Source organism: Tenrec ecaudatus, chromosome 9, assembly GCF_050624435.1.
Source record: "Tenrec ecaudatus isolate mTenEca1 chromosome 9, mTenEca1.hap1, whole genome shotgun sequence".
NCBI classification, from domain to species: domain Eukaryota; kingdom Metazoa; phylum Chordata; class Mammalia; order Afrosoricida; family Tenrecidae; genus Tenrec; species Tenrec ecaudatus.
Window position 1 is genome coordinate 45,540,185 of NC_134538.1, and position 22,455 is coordinate 45,562,639.

The following is a 22,455-nucleotide window of genomic DNA, read 5'->3' on the forward strand; positions in this document are numbered from 1 at the left end:
ATGAATAAGCCCTGCTCTTCTCTTTTAACACAAGAGAAGCAGTTTTACTCTGAGTCAGAATCACCTCTACACAAACTAAAACAACACCTGGTTGGTTTTTATTCTGTTTTTTAATACAATGAGGATACAGAAATCCTGGTGGCACTGTGATTAGAGCACTGGCCATCGAAACTCCAGTTTCTAAGGAGAACTATTACATTACCTGTCCATAAAGATCTACAGTCCAGAAAACCCTATATAAAGTCCCTGTGAGTTGGAATAGACTCAATGACAGAGTATGATTGTATGATTGGAGTCAGAAAGCATGTTCTCTCCCATTTTGTGGAATGAGTTTAATGGCCCAGAACTGAAAGTAGTTAACAGGAAGTGAAAGTTTCCTGTTTTACAAAGTTGTATTCAGCAAGTCAATTCAAGTCTGCAAACAAATTGCCCCAGTCCCTGCCCCCGTCCAGCACAGCCACCTTCTGCTGTGGGTCTCGGACATTTTCAGGATGCGACTTTTCTCTGTTTCTTGCATGGTCATCGGTGTCAGTGTCCTCAGACGGCAGGCTCTTAATCTGAAAACAGGCTGTGCTGACTGAAAGGACCATGGAAAGGAAAGACATTTCCTTTGCGAAGTCCTCAGGAGATCGATTGATGCAGTGGCTGTTGCAACACTGGGCTCCAATATAGCAAATATTGTTAAGACAGTGTGGTGGTGTTAGGTGCCTTGGAGTCAGTCCTGACTCCTTGAGAGCCTGCATGCAGTAGAAGGAAATACTGCCTGGCCCTGTACCCTCCTCACAGTGTTGATATTGGAGCCCAATTTTCCCAGCCATGTGTCACTTTATCTCCATGACAGTCTTCTCTCTTCTCCTCTTCCCTCTCCTCCTCCTTTGGTTTAAAGGACAGTGTAGGATTAAGCAGTGTTTCCTTCTGCTGTCCAACACAATGGGATACTTAGATTTTATAGATCTGCAGTGAGGTTGAGTGCATATATCACTGGAAATTTTGTAAATTACATGGTAGCATTTTTCACTTTGGAGGTCTTACAAAGAATTTATGTGTTTTCCTTTTAAGATACTCCTTGTTATACAGCTTGGAAATAATCAAATTACTTTTCATAATTATTTCATGATTATTTTCTTGGTTTAGTTTCATTATGGTTTAGATTCTGCATAATCAGACAGGCTTACAATATACTATACATATCCGGTAACACTCTCATCCTTTCCATTACTGACCCAAATAAAATTTATCATCTGAAAAAATTCATTGATTAAATTACTCATTGATTTTAATCCCTCAAGTTATTTTACTGAATGCTTTTAGAAAATTATAAGGTCCATCTGAGCGAAGGGGCAGCTCTCAGCCATAGCCAGCGTCTCTAACCCTTTCTCCACCCCCATGAGGTAGCTCCATACTGTGACACCTCGTCTTCTCAAAATAGTCTCACAGAGACCTTGCCCCCTCTCTTCACCATTCCCCTGGTGCCACAGGCAATGTGGGGAATAGTAGACTCCTTTTAGACATAATGATTTATTTCTGGCCCCAAAGATTATTAACATGGGATTCCTTTGTTCTCTCTCTCTCTGACTTTCTGCACCTTCTCCTGTGGCCGCAAGTCCCTCAGTCTCTTCCTCTCTCTAGCTCTCCCTTCTTCCTGTCAGATATTCTCTCTCTACTGTCTTCCAAACTTCCTTTAACCTGCTCTCTTTACTCTCATTCCAATCTAAACACCCTGGCAGTTCGTTAACTCTACTAAAACCTGTTAATTAAAATCTATTATCTGGCTCTGCTTTTCCTTTATTCCCGTTCCAACATAATGGTGCTGAAACTCTAGAGAGGTATTTGTGGCCAGGACTGTTGAGACATTAGCCTCTCTAATACTGATTCTCTGGTGGCCTCTTCCCGGACCCATCACAGCAGTCTTGTATGTCTGCAGTTAGAGACATTCCAATTCGAAAGGATCTGTGAGTGTAAAATCCAAAGCTCCCCACTCCAGGGTCATCTGCAGTCAGATGTCCTTCTCAGCCAGTGGCTCCTCTCACGAGCTCAATTTTTCACTCATTCAGCCTTTGATTATAGGATGTACTGTGAATGCAACCTGGAACTGCTGGGTATCCAACTGATTATAGAAAATCTAGCGACTACAAATTAATCCTCACAATTTGAAATGTCCACTAGATGGCACTCCTGACTTAAAAATTCTAATGATTACTGCAAATCAAATTTTTTTTTCAACAACCATACTTGCAAGCATTCTATAGTCTCTGCTCTCATCCCCATCTCTATCAGGATTGCCTTCCTCCTCAATTCCTGCAAGCCCAGGGTAAAATTGCCCTTCTAGTTTTTCAGATCACGTTAAGCCTCAGTCAGCCTCTTCCTTTAGTGCTGTTTCACCCCCTCCTCAAGAACGTCTTCTTCCTTTGTTCTAAACCCCTCCCACTCCCACCTCCACCACCTTCTCCTCCACCACCTTCTGACATTCTGTAATCCCATCTCCTCCACCTCCATCTCCTCCACCACCTTCTGACATTCTGTAATCCCATACCCCCTACCCTGTTATCTATACAACTTCTGCAGTCATTTCTCCCTCCCCACACCACAAGTTTCTCCCTTCACTCCTTCTGTGTCAGAGTGCCCTCCCATCAGCACCATCTTCTGAGCAATCTGACATCTCTCCCCTGCTGCTGGCATCATTCCTTCCTCTCACCAGTTTTTGTTCAACTCTTCCCTGCACAGAAGCAGCTTCTTTGAATCCAGAGTCCATCCTCAAACCCTGCCTCCTTCCTTCCTCTCCGAGAAGTCATGGGAGCAGAAGGGCTGGTAAAAATGCATATTCTTTTCTCAAATTTATGGTTTATTTTTTTCTAGGAAGATGTCTGGAAACTTTTGCCTCTGACGTAGACATTTATGCCAGAAAGTTTAAAATATCACTCAGTCTTATAATCTTACCTGGAAAGATATTCATATTATTCATATAACTACTCTGGCTCCTAAAGCTTGAAGATAAACAAGCGGCCACCTAGCTGAGAACCATCAAAGCCTACATGGAAGAAGCAAACCAGCCTGTCTGACCCCAAGGTGCAGAAGGGACCAGTTATCAGATATCAAAGAGCTAAAAACCATATCAGTGGGTGCCAAGCTCCCTGATATGATCAATGAAGCCAAATGTGTGCATAAGCAAATGTGGTGAAGAAAGCTGATGGTGCCAGGCTATCAAAAGAGATAGTGTCTGGTGTCTTAAAGGCTCGAAGATAAACAAGCGGCCATATAGCTCAGAAGCAACAAAGCCCACATGGAAGAACACACCAGCCTGTGTGACCATGAGCTGTCGAAGGGATGAGGTATCAAGCATCAAGGAACAAAACATCATTCATTGAAAATGTGGGTGAGTGCAGAGTGGAGACCCAAAACCCAATGGTAGCCAACTGGACACCCCTTGCTGAGGGGTTGGGGGGAGGAGATGAACCAGGCAGGGTGCAGGGTAGCAATGATGAAACATATAAATTTCCTCTAGTTCTTAAATACTTCCTCCTCCCCACTATCATGATCCCAATTCTACCTTGCAAAACTGGCTAGAACAGAAGGTGTACATTGGTACAGAGAGCAACTGGAAACACAGGGAATCCAGGACAGATGACTCCTCCAGAAACAGTGATGAGAGTAGTGATGCCTGGAGGGTGGAGAGACTGTGGGGTAGAAAGGGGGAACTGATTACAGGAATCTACATATAGCCTCCTCCCTGGGGGAGGGACAGCAGAGAAGAGGGCAGGGGGAGATGTCAGACAGTGTAATATATGACAAAATAGTAATATATGAATGATGAAGGGTGCACGAGGTAGGGGAGAAGTGGGGAGGGAGGGGGAAAATGAGCAGCAGATATTAAGGCTCAAGTAGAAGGCAAATGTTTTGAGAATGATGATGGCAACCAATGTACATATGTTCTTGACAATGGATGTATGTATGGACTGTGATAAGAATTGTATGAGATATAAACAATACCCTCCCCTTGGGTGGATTAATGCCCATGACCCCACTACCCTTTTCTTCCTTGTATTCATCCTTTTGTTTTCCTTTCCCCGCTTCCTCCACCATTGTCTACCATGTACATCCCTGGTTTTGGTCTGGTCTCTTCCATACTACACAGTCTTCACCCCTAAAATGTTTGTATATATGGCGGGAAAAAAAAATGTTTGTATACAGTAGTTTTTTTCCCTATGCCACTTTTGCTTTTTTAAAAATGTTTTAATTCTTACCTCAGCGGGCTCATGTTGTACTTGTCCTTTTGTGCCTGACTTACCTCACTTAGCATGATTTCCTCTAGTTCTTCCCATGCCGCTATGTGCCTCATACGTTCATCACTGCTTTTTAGTGATGCCTAGTACTCCATTGTATGTATATACCACAGTTTTTTAATCCAATCGTCAGTTGATGGAAATTTGGGTTGCTTCCAACTCCTTGCAATTCTGAACTGTGCCGCAATGAACACTGGAGCACAGATGTCTGGTCTTGGTTTGTTTCTTGCCTCTTCTGGGTATATGCCCAGTAGGGGGATTGCTGGGTCATATGGTAACTCTATTTCCATCTGTTTTAGGTATCACTAGATTGATTTCCATAGTGGCTGTACGTACTTACAGTCCCACCAGCAGTGGATGAGAGTTCCTGTCTCCCCTCAGCCCCTCCAACACTTGTTGCTTTCTGATTTTTTGAATTGGGCTACCTTTGAGGGTGTCAGGTGGTACCTCATTGTTGTTTTAATTTGCATTTCTCTTATGGCTAAAGATCGGGAACATTTTCTCATATGTTTGTTGGCCATTCGGATTTCTGCGCCTGTGAAACTTCTGTTCAAGTACTTTGCCCACCTTTCAAGTGGGCTATTGGTTTTTTCTTTTTGGAAGCTAGCAAAGTGGGTGAACAAGTAAATGTGGTGAAGAAAGCTGATGGTGCCCGGCTATCAAAAGAGATAGTGACTGGGGTCTTAAAGGCTTGAAGATAAACAAGCGGCCATCTAGCTCAGAAGCAACAAAGTCCACATGGAAGAACACACCAGCCTGTGTGATCGAGTGGTCCTGAAGGGATCAGTTACCAGGCATCAAAGAACAAAAAATCATATCATTGACTGCACACCTCCATGATAGGATCGCTGAAGACAAATGGGTGCATAAGCAAATGTGGTGAAGAAAGCTGATGGTGCCCAGCTATCAAAAGAGATAGTGTCTGGGGTCTTAAAGGCTTGAAGGTGAACAAGCGGCCATCTAGCTCAGAAGCAAAAAAGCCCACATGGAAGAAGCACACCGGCCAGTGCTATCACGAGGTGCCAAGGGACCAGGTATAAGGCATCATGCAAAAAAAACAACAACGATATAAGTGTGTGTATATATGTGTATATGTATATGTATATATATACACCATATTAAATGAAGGGGGAAGTGCAGAGTGGAGACCCAAGGCCCAAGTGTCGGCCAATGGAGATCCCCTCATAGAGGGGTTTAGGAGAGGAGATGGGTTAATTAGGGTGCGAGGTAGTACCGATGAAGAACACAGCTTTCCCCCAGATCCTGGATGCTTCCTCCCCCCAACTACCATGATCCGAATTCTAGCTTGCAGGGCTGGATAGGACAGAGGCTGTACACTGGTACATATGAGGGCTGGAGGTACAGGGAATCCAGGGTGGATGATACCTTCAGGACCAAGGGTGTGAGGGACGATGCTGGGAGAGTGGAGGGTGAGTGGGTTGGAAGGGGGGAACTGATTACAAGGATCCACATGTGACCTCTTCCCTGGGAGAGGGACAGCAGAGAAGGGGGGAAGGGAGACTCCGGATAGGGCAAGATATGACACAATAACGATGTATAAATTACCAAGGGCACATGAGGGAGGGGGGAAAGGGGAGGGAAGGGGAAAAAAAAAGAGGACCTGATGCAAGGGGCTTAAGTGGAGAGCAAATGCTTTGAGAATGATTGGGGCAGGGAATGTATGGATGTGCTTTATACAATTGATGTATGTATATGTATGGATTGTGATAAGAGTTGTATGAGTCCCTAATAAAATGTAAAAAAAAAAGAGGAGAAAAAAATGATTAGGGCAAAGACTGTACAGATGTGCTTTATACAATTGATGTATGTATATGTATGAACTGTGATAAGAATTGTATGAGCCCCAATAAATTGTTTAAAAAAAAAGAATTGTATGAGCCCCCAGTAAAATGATTAAACAAAAAAGACAGGAAGAGTGTCTGGGTAGCAGCATGGTTTGTCTGGGTAGACTAGAAAAACAAATCCAGGGAGACTCATATGTGAATAAGAAAGAGCTTTACATGCAAGAGTAATTGAATATTGAGAAAATGTCCCAGTCTAGTCCAGATCAAATCCATAAGTCTGATATTAGCCATATATCTGATTCCAGTGTATAAATTCCTCTTCAGACTCACACAACACATGCAATGATGCCAAATGCAGAAATATCACAGGCCAGTGTGGGTGCAAAGTCTTATGGATCCAGTGGTGTGTAAGCATCTCAGCACTGGCAGGGGTCTCTACATGGCTCTTCAAGCTCAGGGCATTAGTTTAGCTCCATATGTCTTCTCAGGTGGAATGTCTTTCAGGGAGTCATACTATGTCCTGCCTCCAGTGAGCTATTTATCTCCTTAGCACCTCCAAATAAGGTCATTAAGCTGTGACCTGATTGACAGGCTACACCCCACCCCCTGGCTCTTAATCCTCTCAAATGGACAACAGATTATGTAACTAATATATGGCATTACAGAGAAGCAATAGAAATTCATATCTAGAACCCATGAGAAAATTCAGCACAGTTTTTATATAGCAGTGGTTCTCAACCTTTTTAATGCCGTAACCCTTTAATACAGTTCCTCATGTTGTGGTGACCCCCCCAAGCATAAAATTATTTTTTTTTTTGCATAAAATTATTTTCATTGCTACTTCATCACTGTAATTTTTCTACTGTTATGAATCAGGCAGCCCCTTTGAAAGGGTCGTTTGATCCCCAAAGGGGTCGTGACCCACAGGTTAAGAACCACTGTCATAGCCTCTCAAAGACTTTTCATAAATTCACCAGGTTTACTCTTTCAACACTAGGTGGCACTACATTACCTCATCCACATCTTATCTCACATCTCCCAAGGTGAGGAAAGAGCTTATACATTTGCTGGCCTTTACCCTTCAAAGCACAATGGGTATATCTGAACCAGTTAACACTCAACCACAAGTGGGTAAGCCACTTGGACCCTGATTTCCGCCAGAACCTGTCCTAGAATACAATCAAAAGGGGACTCTAGGATGCTGATTGCCTTTTCTGCCAGAAAGTGGGAAGGATCACCTCTTCCATAATGTCTCTGGAGCAACCTCCTCAAAAATGCCTCACCATCAGGGCTCGTAGGCTCAGCAATCAAGAACTGGGTCCAGGGTCTGAGGCCCACGGAGACCACCCACCTCATGCCCAAGGTAACTACTGTCATCTCTGGTAAGCCCATTTCTTTCCTCTCTGCATAGTCTACATTACTTACACACGTAGGACACACTTCTTTAGCACCAGCCACTATTCCAGCAGTCACAAGTGTAGTATCAGAGTCACTCATTACACGAACACTTTCATATCACTGGTATAATGTGCAGTTCTCACACAAGCTTCTACCCATTCCATATTGCCCATCCCCATACTCAATTCAAAACAGGAATATCTATACAATTGACAGAAGCCTCACAGCCTCCCAACCTATTACTTCTCTTACAATGCTACCTGCCTTCACTTCCTCCCAAAATAGCTCTAGTGTCCTGGTACCTCCCTGTCAATTCCCTCCTTTACTACCTGCTCTGGTTAACCCACGGGTGAGGTATATCATTTAAATGCTGTTACTTTGCGTCACTAACCTGTTTACATCAGGTTAAATGACACCTTGACATTTCCTAATGTGCCTCAGTCCCCTATCACTTTTGACACTTAAAAGCCTGAAACCTATAATGTCAAAACCCCTGAAGGAAGGCCTATTAAGGCCCACTCACTCTCCCTACAACTTACCAATTCTGCCAGTCATTAAACCAGTAGCAACTACAGACTAGTTCAAGATCTTAAAGCATCATCAACTTTGCTGTCTTGCCGATTCATCCCATTGTTCCCAACCCTTACACTCTGTTCTCCACTATTCTGCCCAATACGCAATTGGGCAGGTTTAAAAGTTATGTTAACTGCAAAAATCATAGATGCCAAGAAGTGAAGTTCCAATGCCAGCTAGGGGAAAAGATTCGGTAAGCTGAAGAAGGAAGAAGAACGTGAATTTTACGTCTGTGCCAGAAGATGAAAGAGGGCAAAGCGAAGCTTGAGAGTATGCAGTAAGTTGGAGAAGGATTGAGGAAAGGTGAACTGTATTTGTCAGGGTTTGCAATACCTGCAAACAATGAGGATGTAAGAAGGTTAAAGAAAGTAGCTTTGGGGGGACAGGCTACAGAAAAGTGGCTGAAGGGAGATATTGGACAGTGTAAAACATGAAAAAAGTAATTTCTAAATTATCAAGGTTTCCTGAAGGAGGGATGGTGGGGGAGGGAGGGGAAATGAGCTGATACCAAGGGCACAAGTAGAAAGGAAATGTTTTGAGAATGATGATGGCAACAAATGTACAAATGTGCTTGACACAATGGATGGATGGATTCCGATAAGAGTTGTATGAGCCCTCAATAAAAATGATTACAAAAACAAAAACACAAAAAGAGGAGCTTGTCTTAGGATGTCTGGGTGTACCAGAGGATGGACAGTAGGCTAAACTTGAAGGTATACAGTACATTGTAGAAGGTTTGAGGAAAGTGGATTTTATTTGCCTTGGTTTCTTTAAAAGAAAAGAACATTAAAAACTATTTTGAAATCTTGAGCCCCATGGCTCCTACCACTTCTGGGACTTCTTAGTTTAATATGTATAATTATGTACTTTGGACCCTGCTTCTTTCGCTGTTAAAAAGGCACAACAAGGCATCGAGTGAGATGGAGAAGAAAAGAGGAATCTACGTAGCCCTCCTGATACCCAATTCAGTTTCCACCAGAGAGGACAGCCCTAAGAAATACATGATGTATATTTATTATAAAAATCCTGACATTCATTTCTTAAATAGTTGCTTAAGTGGGAAAAAAATCTTACTTTAAAAAAAACAAAACTTATTTTTATGACTTTTTACTTTTAAATGTTCGTTGTAGCTTTTGACAACAGCTCCCTCTGCTGGCTCAAAGCGTGCACTTCAAAGATAAATACATTTGTATTTACGTACGCAACTGGAATTTCTTAGCTTAACATTTTGCAGCAGAGGTTTACTTTATATTGAATGAATTTTCTTTTTCAGAAAAGACGGAAGATTTAGGAATATGAGGGCAAGTGGAATATTCTTTTTCCTTGGCTACTCCAGACACGAGTCTCAACAGCTCAGCAAGGGTTTCTAATATTCTTTGTAAAAGAACCAATTTTTCCCCTAAAAATGAAAAGTAAGTAGAAGATGTTTTCATTGAAAACATTATTTTGTAATATAAAGATGTCCCTCCTTTCCTTTGGGTCTAGTGTGCACAACGAAACCAGCATTCCACTGTTACTTTAACAAATAAGACGTTGAAACCCTTACAGAAATGATATTAACAATAATTATTTTAGTCCCAAAACACTCTTGTTCAAGATCAGAGGTTACAGTGACTGGAAATGACCTGCTCTAACAAAGAGAAAGTGTCCAAGAAGTCCTCTTCTTCAATTCCAAATTTTGTGTATTGATGGATGTAGGCTTTTGAAGCAAACACATTCCACGCTTTGCCGACAATCAGATCAAGTGGCTTGACTACGAACTGGCTGTTGCTGACCAATGTGGCAGACTTCTCATACTTGTTGAAGGCTCGTTGAGTTTTCCATACATTAAAAGCATCAACAGGTGCTAACCAGGAAGTATAGAGGGCTGGATCTTTCAATCCCCCCAGATCTGCACTTTGCACATCTTTGCCACGAAGGATGACCAAGTTAGCAATAGAAGTGTTCAAATGAAGCTCCCTGGTGAAAGGTGTTTTGCCAAGAGGAGGCAGTCCTGATACAGGTGGCCGTACTTGCCAGTTGATACCTTCTTCCACGTTTGCATTAGAAATGAGCATCTGTCTCAAATGCTTGAGGAGGCCTGCCCAAGTAAATGTGCTGTATGCCAGTGGGTTCTCAGACATCTGAGGAATGGTCCGCACACCCAGCATCTTGAATTCAGGGTGGGGAACAAGATTCTCCATTAAGTCTCCCAATTTTTTTTCCGGCTGACAGATGTTTATTACCGCCTTGGCACAGTCACTGATGGACGGGGACACACAGACAAGGCGGGCAAGGGCACCCGACCCTCCCCCCCCCCTCAGCCCCCAGGGTGCTTGCACTCAGGCTGAGTGGGGGTGGGGACTCACAGGAGGGACAGCCCTCTGAGGGACCCAATCAACCAAGGAAGTCGTTGGCAGGGTCAGAACACCCACACAGTCAGATGAGGCACAGTTTACAGAGCAGCAAGTTCAAAGCCAACCAGCGCAAAGAGGAGTCCCTCTCTGATCCTGGCTTAGCCACCACAAACATTTGCTGGCCAGGCGCCTCTCCACACAGCGGCAGCAGCGGCTCACCTCGCCTCCAGACTGTCCCTGGCCACCAGGTGTGGCTCAAGAACTGATGCCTCGGCCAGCTGGGGTAGGACAATCTCACAGCAGGTGACCGGGCAGGTCACCTGGGAGACTTGTGGAAGTGGAGAGCTGAACTTGGTCTGCACCCTCACGGACTCCCGGGTGGACACACTGAGTAGCAAGCACCAAGGTGACAGCACAAGAATTCCCTGGGGGCTTTGGGGGTGTGGACATCGCAGCACTAGGGAATATCCCAGGCCAGCTGTCATCTCGGGAACAGGTGAAGTGGGGGAGGGGAAGGGGACCAGCCATCAGGGCTCTTGCTGGACCAGGGGATCTGATATAGGATGAACCACCGCCGTCGGTAGCCATCAGAGGCAGGCAGAGGGAGCTGGAGGTGCCAATTGTCTGAGGGGCCCTGATCTAATCGCTATGACAATTTAATTCTCTACCAGAAGAGGGGCTCTGTAGTGAAGCGTTTGGCTACCAACCAAAAGGGGGCTGGCTGGAGCCCACCCAGCGGCAATCAGCTTCCATAAAGATTTGAGCCAAGAAAACCCTAGGGGGCAACTCTGTCCCAAGGGGCCACTAGGGGTCAGAATCATCTGGACAGCATCTAAGAACAGGAACACGATGGACAGGGGTGTACCTGCATGTTAATTCCTATAAACGAACAGGAAACAGTAAAGCTTGATGAACACCTTCCTGGCCTGTAGAGCACCCAGCATGACATCCTTTCAACAAAACTCTAATTGGGTGACCGAATATCCCTTGTTATCGGATGTATACATAACCTTCTCCCTGGGGAACGGACAACAGAAAAGTGGGTGAAGGGAGACATCAGACAGTGTAAGACATGACAAAATAATAATTTATAAATTATCAAGGGTTCATGGGGGAGGGGGGATGGGCAGGGAGGGGAAAATGAGCTGATGCCAGGGGCTTAGCAAATGTTTTGAGAATGATGAGGGTAATGAACGTACAGATGTGCTTGACACAACTGATATATAGATGGATTATGATAAGAGTTGTATGAACCCCTAATAAAATGATTTTTAAAAAGAAAGGAAGAAAGGTTTGAAATCGCCAGTCACTGCGAGGGAGACAGAGGAAGCCTTCTATGCCCGTAAAGAGTCTTGTCTTACAGGGTCGCGGCGAGTCAGAGTTGACCAGATAGCAGTTACTGAGACTGGGTGCAAGAACAAGCTGGCTGGGAGAAAGTGACAAATCCTGAAAAAAGAATCCCTGCCTGGTCCATGTTGGAAAACATTTCCTTCTATTGAGATAGAAGAGAAGGGGCGGGGGGTGGGGGGTGGGGAGGAATCAGCCTAAAATGAAACACATTGATCTAATTCCACCATGTGAAATTTTAAAATGTGAAGTGTAAAATAAACTTTCTCAAAATATGTACCCCTGGACACATTGTCTGATCAAATACATTTGGAATTTCTGGATTAAAAAAGACTTAATTGATCCATGGGTCCTGCTGCTCCTAGGATGCCTCATTTTAATATGTATGTATATTTTGTTTCATTGTTTTCCTTTTTTTTCTTGCAGAAAAGTATACATATCTTCACCAAGCATCCAGCAGGAAGAAATTACAGAAGACAAAGAGCTTTGCCCATATTCCATATTATTAAAAGGCAGGAATTTAAGGTTTATTGAGTGAAGGGGTCTTGATGCCAGCCTCTGTAACTTCTTCTCAGTACCTGCTGAGCATAACGTAACCCCTCACCTTCTCAAAACCTCTCACAGACACCTTTCCTTTTATTCCCGTTGTAACAAAAATCCTCCTTTATAAAATACAGTTAGCCTAAGGGCGCTTCCTTAGGGTCTCTATGAAACTTTTGTAACTTGCTACATTGCTCAGAAGTAGGCAGGTTGCACGTGGATGGCCAAGTAAAAGGGTCCATAATACTGGGAGTTTTCTCTTAGTTACCAGACTATGAGTGATTAAAATGTAGACCCTGCTACGTAGTTAGTCAATGAAGACTTCCCAAGACTGGCCCAGGGCTCACAGGACCCTCTTGCTCTGTATGTTTTCTCCTGGGCAACAGTTGTTTCACGTGAATGACCTGAAACCCCAGGCAATATAAAGTATCTACATGCGACTCCTCAAAGTGTAAATTCCAAAGCCAAAAGTATGTATGAGGGGTATCCCCAAGAAAAAACCAACAGTACACATCCCATTAACCCCCTCGTCTCCCAACCCCCTCCCTCTGGCTCCTGTGAGCAACTCCTTCTGAATTAGTACAGGCACTGGCCTCACCTGGGAAGGTTCTCACTGGTCACAGTGAATTTTTTCTCTAAAAGCAGTTTCACTTGAACTTCATTTTTTTGTGATGGCCAATTTAAGAGAACAGCATGCAGCTCTGAAATCCCCTCCCCCCCCCCCGCTGAGGAAAAATGCCACAGAAACTGTTGTGATGTTGAACACAGCTTACAAGGACAGCGCTATGGGTGTGTGTGTGAAGTGTACAAGTGGTTTTCTCATTTCAAAAAAGATGAAATGTCCATTGATAACAAACCTTGTTTGGAAGGCCTGTCACCTTCCCCAACGGACAAAAATGTAGACTCCTGGTGCATTTGGAGTTCATTCCACCAGGTCAGACTGTTAATTAAGCTTTCTATGGGGGAAAAGATTGTGTAACAGTGCAACAAAAAAAGTCCTGATTTGTGACAGACGGGGGCTGGTTTTGCAACCATGACAATGCACCTGCTCAGGTAGCTATCTCAGTGCACCAGTTTGTGGAAAAAGCCAGCATGCCTCTCTTGCCCCACGGACCTTAATCACCTGACCTTGCTCTGTGTGACTTCTTTTTGTTTCCATGAATGAAGACGAACATGAAAAGCCAGTGACTTGATGAACGTAGACATGAAGAGAAAAACGAGGGAGGTGCTGTTAGCCATCTAAACAGTTGAGTTTGAAAAATGTTTCCAAGAATGGAATTGCAGATTTGACAAATGTATTAAGTGTAAGCTTGTTTTGTTAAAAAATTTAAATACAGAGTTTGAAAATAATTTTTTGTTTTGTTTTTGCATACCCTCTTATATTCTCTCTGTATTCTGATTTCAAGCATAATACCACAAAGACATTCTATTTTGGACTGCTGTGGTTTCCTCACTGGGATACATTTGAAATCAAAACTTTCCTTTCTTCCTTTGACTTGGAGAGGGTAAATTGGCTGCACCCCTGCAGGAGAACAACAACAACAACAACAACACACCAGCATTTCCGGTTGCATTCCTTTGACTGCTGTAAGACAGAAAAGTTTTTCCTATTATAATACAACTTTTGAATTCCCAGATATCAGGAGTAAACAGAATTAAGAAAATAGAACTACCTTAGGGAAGCTGTGAGATATATATGAATCAGAAACCACAAAATGAAACCTGCTCTGAAGCCATCTGCACCTGCTTCAGTATCTAAATCCTGGGTGGTCCTGTGCACCCCTTGCTGCCCAGCCATCCTCCCTGCAGGGTGGGTTGGTGTCTGGCTCTCAGACTTCCTCTCACTATGTACCTTGCACAGTAACACATGACCATGTCCTCAGCAGTCATGGAGCTCAGCTTCAGGAATAACTGAGCATTTGATGTGTCTGTAGTGATGGAGAGTTGGTTTTTGAAGGGCAGGTTATAATTTGTATTACCATCATAGCATATGAGTCCCACCCACTGAAGTCCCTTCCCAAAAGTGGCAGATGCAGGGCCAGCAGTGACTACTGGTGATGGAGAACCCAGAGACACTGCAGGTGGATTTGTACCCTAGTGCCTGAAGAATAAGTTGCATGTGAGTGATCCTTGCCATTATAAATAGAGAGGGACTGAAGTCAATCTCCCTGGTTTCTTCTGAGGCCACTGTAGAGTAATTATTTTGAATTTATCTGCCTGTTAGTCTGTGATGGAGAAAACCTGATCTCAGCGGTGTGAGGAAAATGTAAAAGGAAAGCAAAGTATGTCTAAGCCCAAAGTTCTCTTGTGTCAGCCCTTCATTGCTCTTTACCTGTCTTGGGCTCCAGAATATTCTGTTGTCTGTAAGTTAACAGGATGTAATTCTCTGAAAGGATCAGGGAATTTTCATTTCCTCACACTTTCCAAAATTCTTTTTTTCCTTTATCTTCAGACACCCTTTAAGCTACATCCTTAAATTCCTTGTGTTGCACGGTGGTAACAGAGAGGCCCCATATTGCACTGTCACTGTTGCCAGGTTACAGAAACAGGTGGATTCGAAAGATTCTAAATTTTATTTTCACATATGTGGGAAAGGAGACTGCGGGAGATAGTCATGGGGGTGTCTCTCTAAATGTTAGCCTCCTTGTCCCTTTGTGTATATAACATATATACACATGCTGGTGGGATAGCTCTTCAGTCAGACACAAATCATAGAATGACGGGCACAAACTGAGTGTGATAGTTAGGTTTATTGTGCAGACTAGGCCTCTGTAGGAACATGTGGACGGAGTTTAATCAGGTCACAGCTTGATTGGAGGGCGACCGAGATAAATACTTTCCAAGGCTGGCCTCCCGTTTCTCTTTCTCCCTGGTTATTGGACCAGCATGCTGTTGCTTGGGCTAATCCTTTGCCTCAACCATGTGCTGCACTACCTGTGGGCTGAGCCAACCTGTGGATTGTGTCTGTCGCCTGGCTGTGCATTGCTAGAACTTGAGGCTCCTTCGAGACCAGCTTTGCCATTCTACTGGTGGTGTTGCTGTTCAGAAATTCCTGGAGCTTGAGACCCCATTGGGGCCTGCTTCACCATGTTCCCACGCTACTACCTGTGGCGGCCCCACCCTACTGTCTGCTGTCAGTGGGCAAACTCTACCTGTCTTGCCTGAGAGCAGATGCCGCTGTTTGCTTCCTTGACCTTGGACCTGCAGCCCTTGTGAATTGTAGGGCTATCAGTATATTAACTGTTCAAAGAAAGTGAGTTGAACTGAGCCCTCTGTACTGCTGTGTGGGCTAACTAGCTGTTATACTCCCTCTCACTACATAGATCGATCGATCTATCTATCTATCTATCTATCTATCTATCTATCTATCTATCTAATCACAAGTGTCCTGATTTTGTTTCTCTAGAGATCCCTGCCTAACACACTGGGGTAAATAAAATTTTGGTTTAACATGGATCTTGTGTTACAGAGCTGCCATTACATAGGAACCCTACATTTCAGAGGAGACAGGCTTGATTTGTAGGTCCTGGTTCTTAGAGAGAGTGTAATGTGATCACATGAGTTTATATAATCTCCGGCATGCAAACCATGGTAAACACATCCATAGCAGGAAGGGATTGTACTGGAGACATACACGTAATGGGGATGGGGATGAGCTAGATGTATACACACAATAGGAAAGGGAGGGACTAGAGGTATACATGTGACAGGAAGATACATAGACGGTACATATGTAACAAGATGGATGGACTGTAGTCAAGGTGGCAGCCTAAACTTGGTCGTCTCTGAGCTGGCTTGACCTTAGGTGTCTTTGAGTTCTCCTCCAGGGGAATCATCTATGATCCTTATCAGAAGGGAGTGGGCTGTACTTAGGGTGGGGCAGACAATAGGGTCTGATTGCTCTTGATGACAGACACCCTTCAGGCAGATAGCCTTCAAGCAGTTGACCTGCAAGCACCTAGTAAGTGACCATGTGTTTGCAAACATCTCCTTAAATTTGGCATTATTATGGGAGGACATTGAGGGGAATGACTTACTTTTTAGGAGAATGTTATTGGAACATATCTCCAGTTTACGATTGTGAAGGTTCCCTTCTCAGAAGCCCTGGCCTCGAAGACCCCTTAACATATGAATGTTGAGAATTTGTCCGCATGCACTCTTTCCCAGGTTCTGTTTCCCACACAAGTTCACCTGTGTGGATTCAAAACTTAAATGTCCCTAACACTCATCATAACCCTAGGTCTAAACCGAGCCCTACCATTACCCTTAAACCTAAAGCTACCAGTAACCCTAACCCTAAACTCAAGCAAAGGTCTAATCTTTTTTAAAAAAATCTTTTTATTGGGGCTCATAAGGCTCTTATCACAATCCACACATACATCAATTGTATAAAGCACATCTGTACATTCTTTGCCCTAATCATTTTCAAACCATTTGCTCTCCACTTAAGCCCTTTGCATCAAGTCCTCTTTTTGACCCTCCTTCCCTGCTCCCCCCTCCCTCATGAGCCCTTGATAATTTATAAATTATTATTTTGTCATATCTTGCCCTGTTCGACGTCTCCCTTCACCCCCTTTTCTGTTGTCCGTCCCCCAGGGAGGAGGTCACATGTAGATCCTTGTAATCGGTTCCCTCTTTCCAACCCACTCACCCTCTACCCTCCCCGTATTGCCACTCACACCCCTGGTCTTGAAGGGATCATCCGCTCTGGATTCCCTGTGCCTCCAGCTCCTATCTGCACCAGTGTACAACCTCTGCTCTATCCAGACTTGCAAGGTAGAATTCGGATCATGGTAGTTGGGGGTGAGGAAGCATTTAGGAACTGGAGGAAAGCTGTATTCTTCATCAGTGCTACATCGCACCCTGACTGCCTCATCTCCTCCCCTAGACCCTTCTGTGAGGTGATATCCAGTGACTGACAAATGGGCTTTGGGCCTCCACTCTGCGCTTCCTCCTTCATTCACTGTGGTAAGATTTTTTTTTTTCTGATGATGCCTTATACCTGATCCCTTCCACACCTCGTGATTGCACAGGCTGGTGTGCTTCTTCCATGTGGGCTTTGTTGCTTCTGAGCTAGATGGCCGCTTGTTTACCTTCAAGCCTTTAAGACCCCAGACGCTATCTCTTTTGATAGCCAGGCACCATCAGCTTTCTTCACCACATTTGCTTGTTCACTTGCTTTGGCTTCAGTGGTTGTGTCGGGAGGGTGAGCATCATAGAATGCCAATTTAATAGAAGAAAGTATTCATGCATTGAGGGATGCTTGAGTAGAGGCCCAAGGTCCTTCCACCACTTTAATACTAAACCTATAAATATAGGCACATAGATCTATTTCCCCACCCTCATATATATATTTGCATATGTACATATCTTTGTCTAGACCTCTATAAATGCCCTTTGCCTCCAAGCTCTTTCCTCTACTTCCCTTGACTTTCCTCCTGCCCCACTATCATGCTCCATCTCCACCTGGGTTATAGCTATATCTCTTCGTTGCCTTACCCTTGATCATTCCTTACCAGGCCTCCCCCTCCCACCTCACCACCAATTTGGACCCTTTGTTGTTCCCTTGTCCCTGGGTTTGTTAACCCCACTTCCTTACTCCCACGTCCCCCTATCCCAAGTCCCCCCGGAACTGTCGGTCCTGTTGTTTTTCCTCCTGATACTTCATCCTGCCTATCTTATTTAGACAGACCTGTGGAGATAATAACATGCACAGAAACAGAGGAAAGACAGAGGAAAGCCAAGCAACAGTATACAACAAAACAACAACAACAAACCACTGACAAAGAACAAAACAAAAGACATCAAGAAAGAAAAGCTTGTAGTTAGTTCAAGGATTGCTTGTTGGCCTTTAGGAGTGTTCTCCAGTCCAGTCTGTTGGGGCACCATGCCCTGGCCCCAAAGTCCATTTTCAGCATTCCCTGGGGACCTTGTCGCTCCATTCCCTTGTTGTTCTGCTGCACTCCCCCAGTGCTTTGTCTCGGTGTGGTGGGATCAGTTTTGGCACAATTCCCACACTGTGTCTCCAATGCTATCCCCTGCAGGGCCATGGGTCAGTGAGGGACATCATATCTCATAGTGGGGCTGGCCATGTGGTTGTTCAGTTCTTTTGCTTCATCATTTCTCCTACCGCTTTTGCTTCTTTTGTTCTAAAGCAAGTTTCAGAGATTCTTCTGACATCTGCTTTGATCTTTTCTTTCTTTTTAATGACTTTTCCAGTTCTGTATGTGTGATGGCCTTGATGCCATCTCACAAGTTGTGTGGTCTTCTGTCATTAGTATCCAATGTGTTGAATCCATTCTTGAAATAGTCTTTGATTTAAATAGAATGGATTCAATACTATAATTTGGCTTTCCTGACTTGTTTTGATTTTGTTTAAGTTCAGTGTAAACTTCCATGAATTGTCCATATGGAAGTTCCAACCTAAATTTAGAGACTGTTTCAGGAATAAGTTTGATGTAGTTGGCCCCTGATTTTATTCAGACAGATGATATTGAGCCCTTCCATTGTCTCTTTCCACAGATGTAGTCTACTTGATTCTTGTTTATTCCATCTGGAAGAACCCGCATGCATAGCTGTCATTTATGTTGTTGAACAAAAGTAATCGCAGTGAATAAGTGATTGATCTTATAAAGTTTTATCATGTGCTCTCTGGCATAATTTCTATCATCAAGGCCTTATTTTTAAACCAGACTTGGTGGTGTAGTGGTTATGTGTTGGGGTGCAGTCCACAAGGTTAGCAGTTCAAAACCACTAGCTGTCCCAAACAGCAGCTTTAGGCCTTTCTCTTCTTGTAGAAAGAGTTATAATTTCAGAAACCCACAAGGAGAACTCTACCCTATCCTAAGGGTTACTATGAGTTGGCATTGACTAGATAGAAGTGAGTTTTGAGTTATCCTTCATCTTTGCTTGCCACATTTACATTCCAATAATCAATAATTACCAACATATCTTGATTGCAACTTGGATTAATGTCAGATTTATTAAACCCTTCAGGCATACTTCCTGGTTTCCTGGAGCCCAAACCCCAGTGCTTTCTGAATACCTGCACAGTAAGTTAAAAATTACATAGCTCTTTAACAAATGGAAGCGCACATAAATTCACCCAATCCCTTGTCTTACCTCACCATTTTTTGTGAATATGTATAAATTACCTCTCTGTTTCCCTGTAATTCTGAAAATATCTAGGTATTTAAAGAGCCTAGGAATCTTCTTGGATCCTTGCTCAGGGCTTCTCAACAAAGTTATTTTCTTTCTTTCTTAAAAAAGATAGTATATCTAGAGATTGGATTTCTGTGCACATTATGGGTAGGGACACTTTTTGGTTAATTTACAGCTCAGTAAAACCAACTGACAGACAAGTAGTCTAGTGAGGGTGATAGTGTTGTTATTGTTGGGAGGTGCCATTGAATTGGCTCCTACCCATAGTGACCCTATTCAAAACAGAATTAAATGCTGCATGGCCCTGTACTGTCCTCACAATTGATCCTACGCCTGAGCGCATTGAGACAACTACTGTGACAATACCTTTCCTTGAGGACCTTGCTCTTTTTTGCCATCCCTCCACGTCACTCAACATGATGTCCTTCTCTAGAGCCTGGTCTCTCCTGATAATATGTCCAAAATATGTAAGATGAAGTCCTGCTATCCTTGCTTCTAATGAGCACTCTGGCCTTATTTCTAAGACAGGCCCGTTTTACCTTTTTTTGGCCATAGTGCTTTCAATATTAGTTTCTAGCACCACAATTCAAGTTCATCTATTCTTCTTAGTCCTTCCTTATTCAGTGTCCAACTTCCACATGCATATGATGCAGTGGAGGGTACCATGGCTTGGGTCAGGCACCTTAGTCCTTAAAGAAACATCCTTGCTCTTCAGTACTGTAGCAAGGTTTTGTGCAGCTGATTTAACTACTGTAATACATCGCATTTATCTCTTGCTGCTGCTTCCACGAGCATTTATTGTTGTTCCAAGTAAGACAAAATCCTTGACAATTTCAACCTTTACTCCATTTATCAAGATGTCACCTCCTGGTACAGTTGTGAGGATTTTGGCCTTCTTTACACTGAGTTGCAATCCATACTGAAGGCTGCAATCCTTGATCTTCATCAGCAAGTGCTTCAGTTCCTCCTCACTTTCAGCAAGTAAACGTGTGTCATCTGCTTATCCAGGTTCTTAGTAAGCCTTCCCCCAATTGTGATGCTGCACTCTTCTTCATAAAGTTCAGCTCTCCGGATATTTGCTCAGCATGTAGATTGAACAAGTACGGTGAGAAGAGGCAACCCCGCTGCACAACTGTCCTGATTTTAAACCATGCAATATCCCCTTGACCTGTTTTCACACTGCCTCTTGATCCACGTACAAGTTCCACATGAGCCCAATGAAGTGTTTTAGAATTCCCATTGTTTTCAAGGTTTTCCGCAGCTTATTATGATCCATGAAGTCAAATGCCTTTTCATAGTCAATGGAATGCAAGTAAGCATCTTTCTGGTATTCTCTGCTTTGAGCCAAGATGACCTGACATGAGCAATGTGATCAATATAGAATAATAGTGTACTGAAAATTAAGAAGGATATCCATGCATTACATTGAATAATGTTATGTACATGCAACATGCTTAGTAAGTATGAAATAGTATTTAGGGGCAATGCAAAGCCTGGACAAGTGAAGTTATTCTATGTTTGACAGTGTCCTTTTAAAAACAAATGTCACAGGTTGATGGTCAGCTAGATAAAAATCTAGTGTCAACTGACGTGCTTTATTTGATCCAAAATATTTGAACCAGGCACTTTTATTTGATCTCAACCATAAAATAAAAGATAATCTAGACCAGTCTTGATTTTCAATTTAAAATCTTTGGAGAGTAGACATGAGCTGTGACAGTGCTAGGCTGGAGCCGAGCAGCTATGAACGAATCCACATGCCACAGCCCTTGCACTTGGCATGGCTGCCTCTGAGCGCGTGTCGCTATTGATGCTACTGGTCTGGCCCCTGTGGGCTTTGCGGTTTACAACCTCTGTCTCAAAGCACTGTGTCTAGTTTGGACCTGGGATGTAAAGGAGTTGGAACAGACCAACAATAAGAAAAGACTAAAGGGATCGATACATTTAAATTTAATGGCCTGTTTTTTAAAAATCATTTTATTAGGGGCTCATACAACTCTTATCACAATCCATACCTATACATATATCAGTTGTATAAAGCACATCTGTACATTCTTTGCCCTAATCATTTTCTTTTTTTTTTTTTTTTACATTTTATTAGGGACTCATACAACTCTCATCACAATCCATACATATACATACATCAATTGTATAAAGCACATCCGTACATTCCCTGCCCCAATCATTCTCAAAGCATTTGCTCTCCACTTAAGCCCTTTGCATCAGGTCCTCTCTTTTTTCCCCTCCCTCCTGCTCCCCCCTCCCTCATGAGCCCTTGATAATTTATAGATTGTTATTTTGTCATATCTTGCCCTATATGGAGTCTCCCTTCCCCCCTTCTCTGCCGTCCATCTCCTAGGGAAGAGGTCACATGTGGATCCTTGTAATCAGTTCCCCCTTTCCAACCCACTCACCCTCCACTCTCCCAGCCTCGCCCCTCACACCCCTGGTCCTGAAGGTATCGTCCACCCTGGAGTCCCTCTGCCTCCAGCTCCCATATGCACCAGTGTACAACCTCTGCCCTATCCAGTCCTGCAAGGTAGCATTCGGATCATGGTAGTTGGGGGAAGGAAGCATCCAGGATCTAGGGGAAAGCTGTGTTCTTCATCAGACTACATCGCAGCCTGACGGACCCATCTCCTCTCCTAAACTCCTCTATGAGGGGATCTCCAGTGTAATGACCTGTTTTAGATAGAAGTAAATGTGATCAGTGGGCTTTGGCTGTGTGCCTTGTTTCCTGGCTGGAGCAACCCTGGAAATAGCTCAGGCTACGAGTGTGCTCACAAAGCCCTGGCTCCTGCTTCTGCTCCCACTGTCAGCTCTGCAGGCCGAGGGTCCCTGTGCATGGCAGGGAGAGAAGGAGGGCTGGCTTCCCTTGGGCACCACATGGGCCCACGCATGGAAGACGCCCGGGCTTCTCCAGGGGCTGCCCAAGGAGCTGGGTAGCATGAGCTGCACCTGTGGGGCAGTTAGCAAGCCAACAGGAGAGACAAAGGCACCAGCAAGTGACATCGT

The 22,455-nt window shown here is 43.8% G+C and overlaps 1 pseudogene; it reads right to left on the reverse strand.

The window, feature by feature from the left end:
• Positions 1-9,638: 9,638 nt before the first annotated feature.
• On the reverse strand, positions 9,639-14,169 carry LOC142455954 (tubulin delta chain pseudogene; annotated as a pseudogene).
• Positions 14,170-22,455: the final 8,286 nt, after the last annotated feature.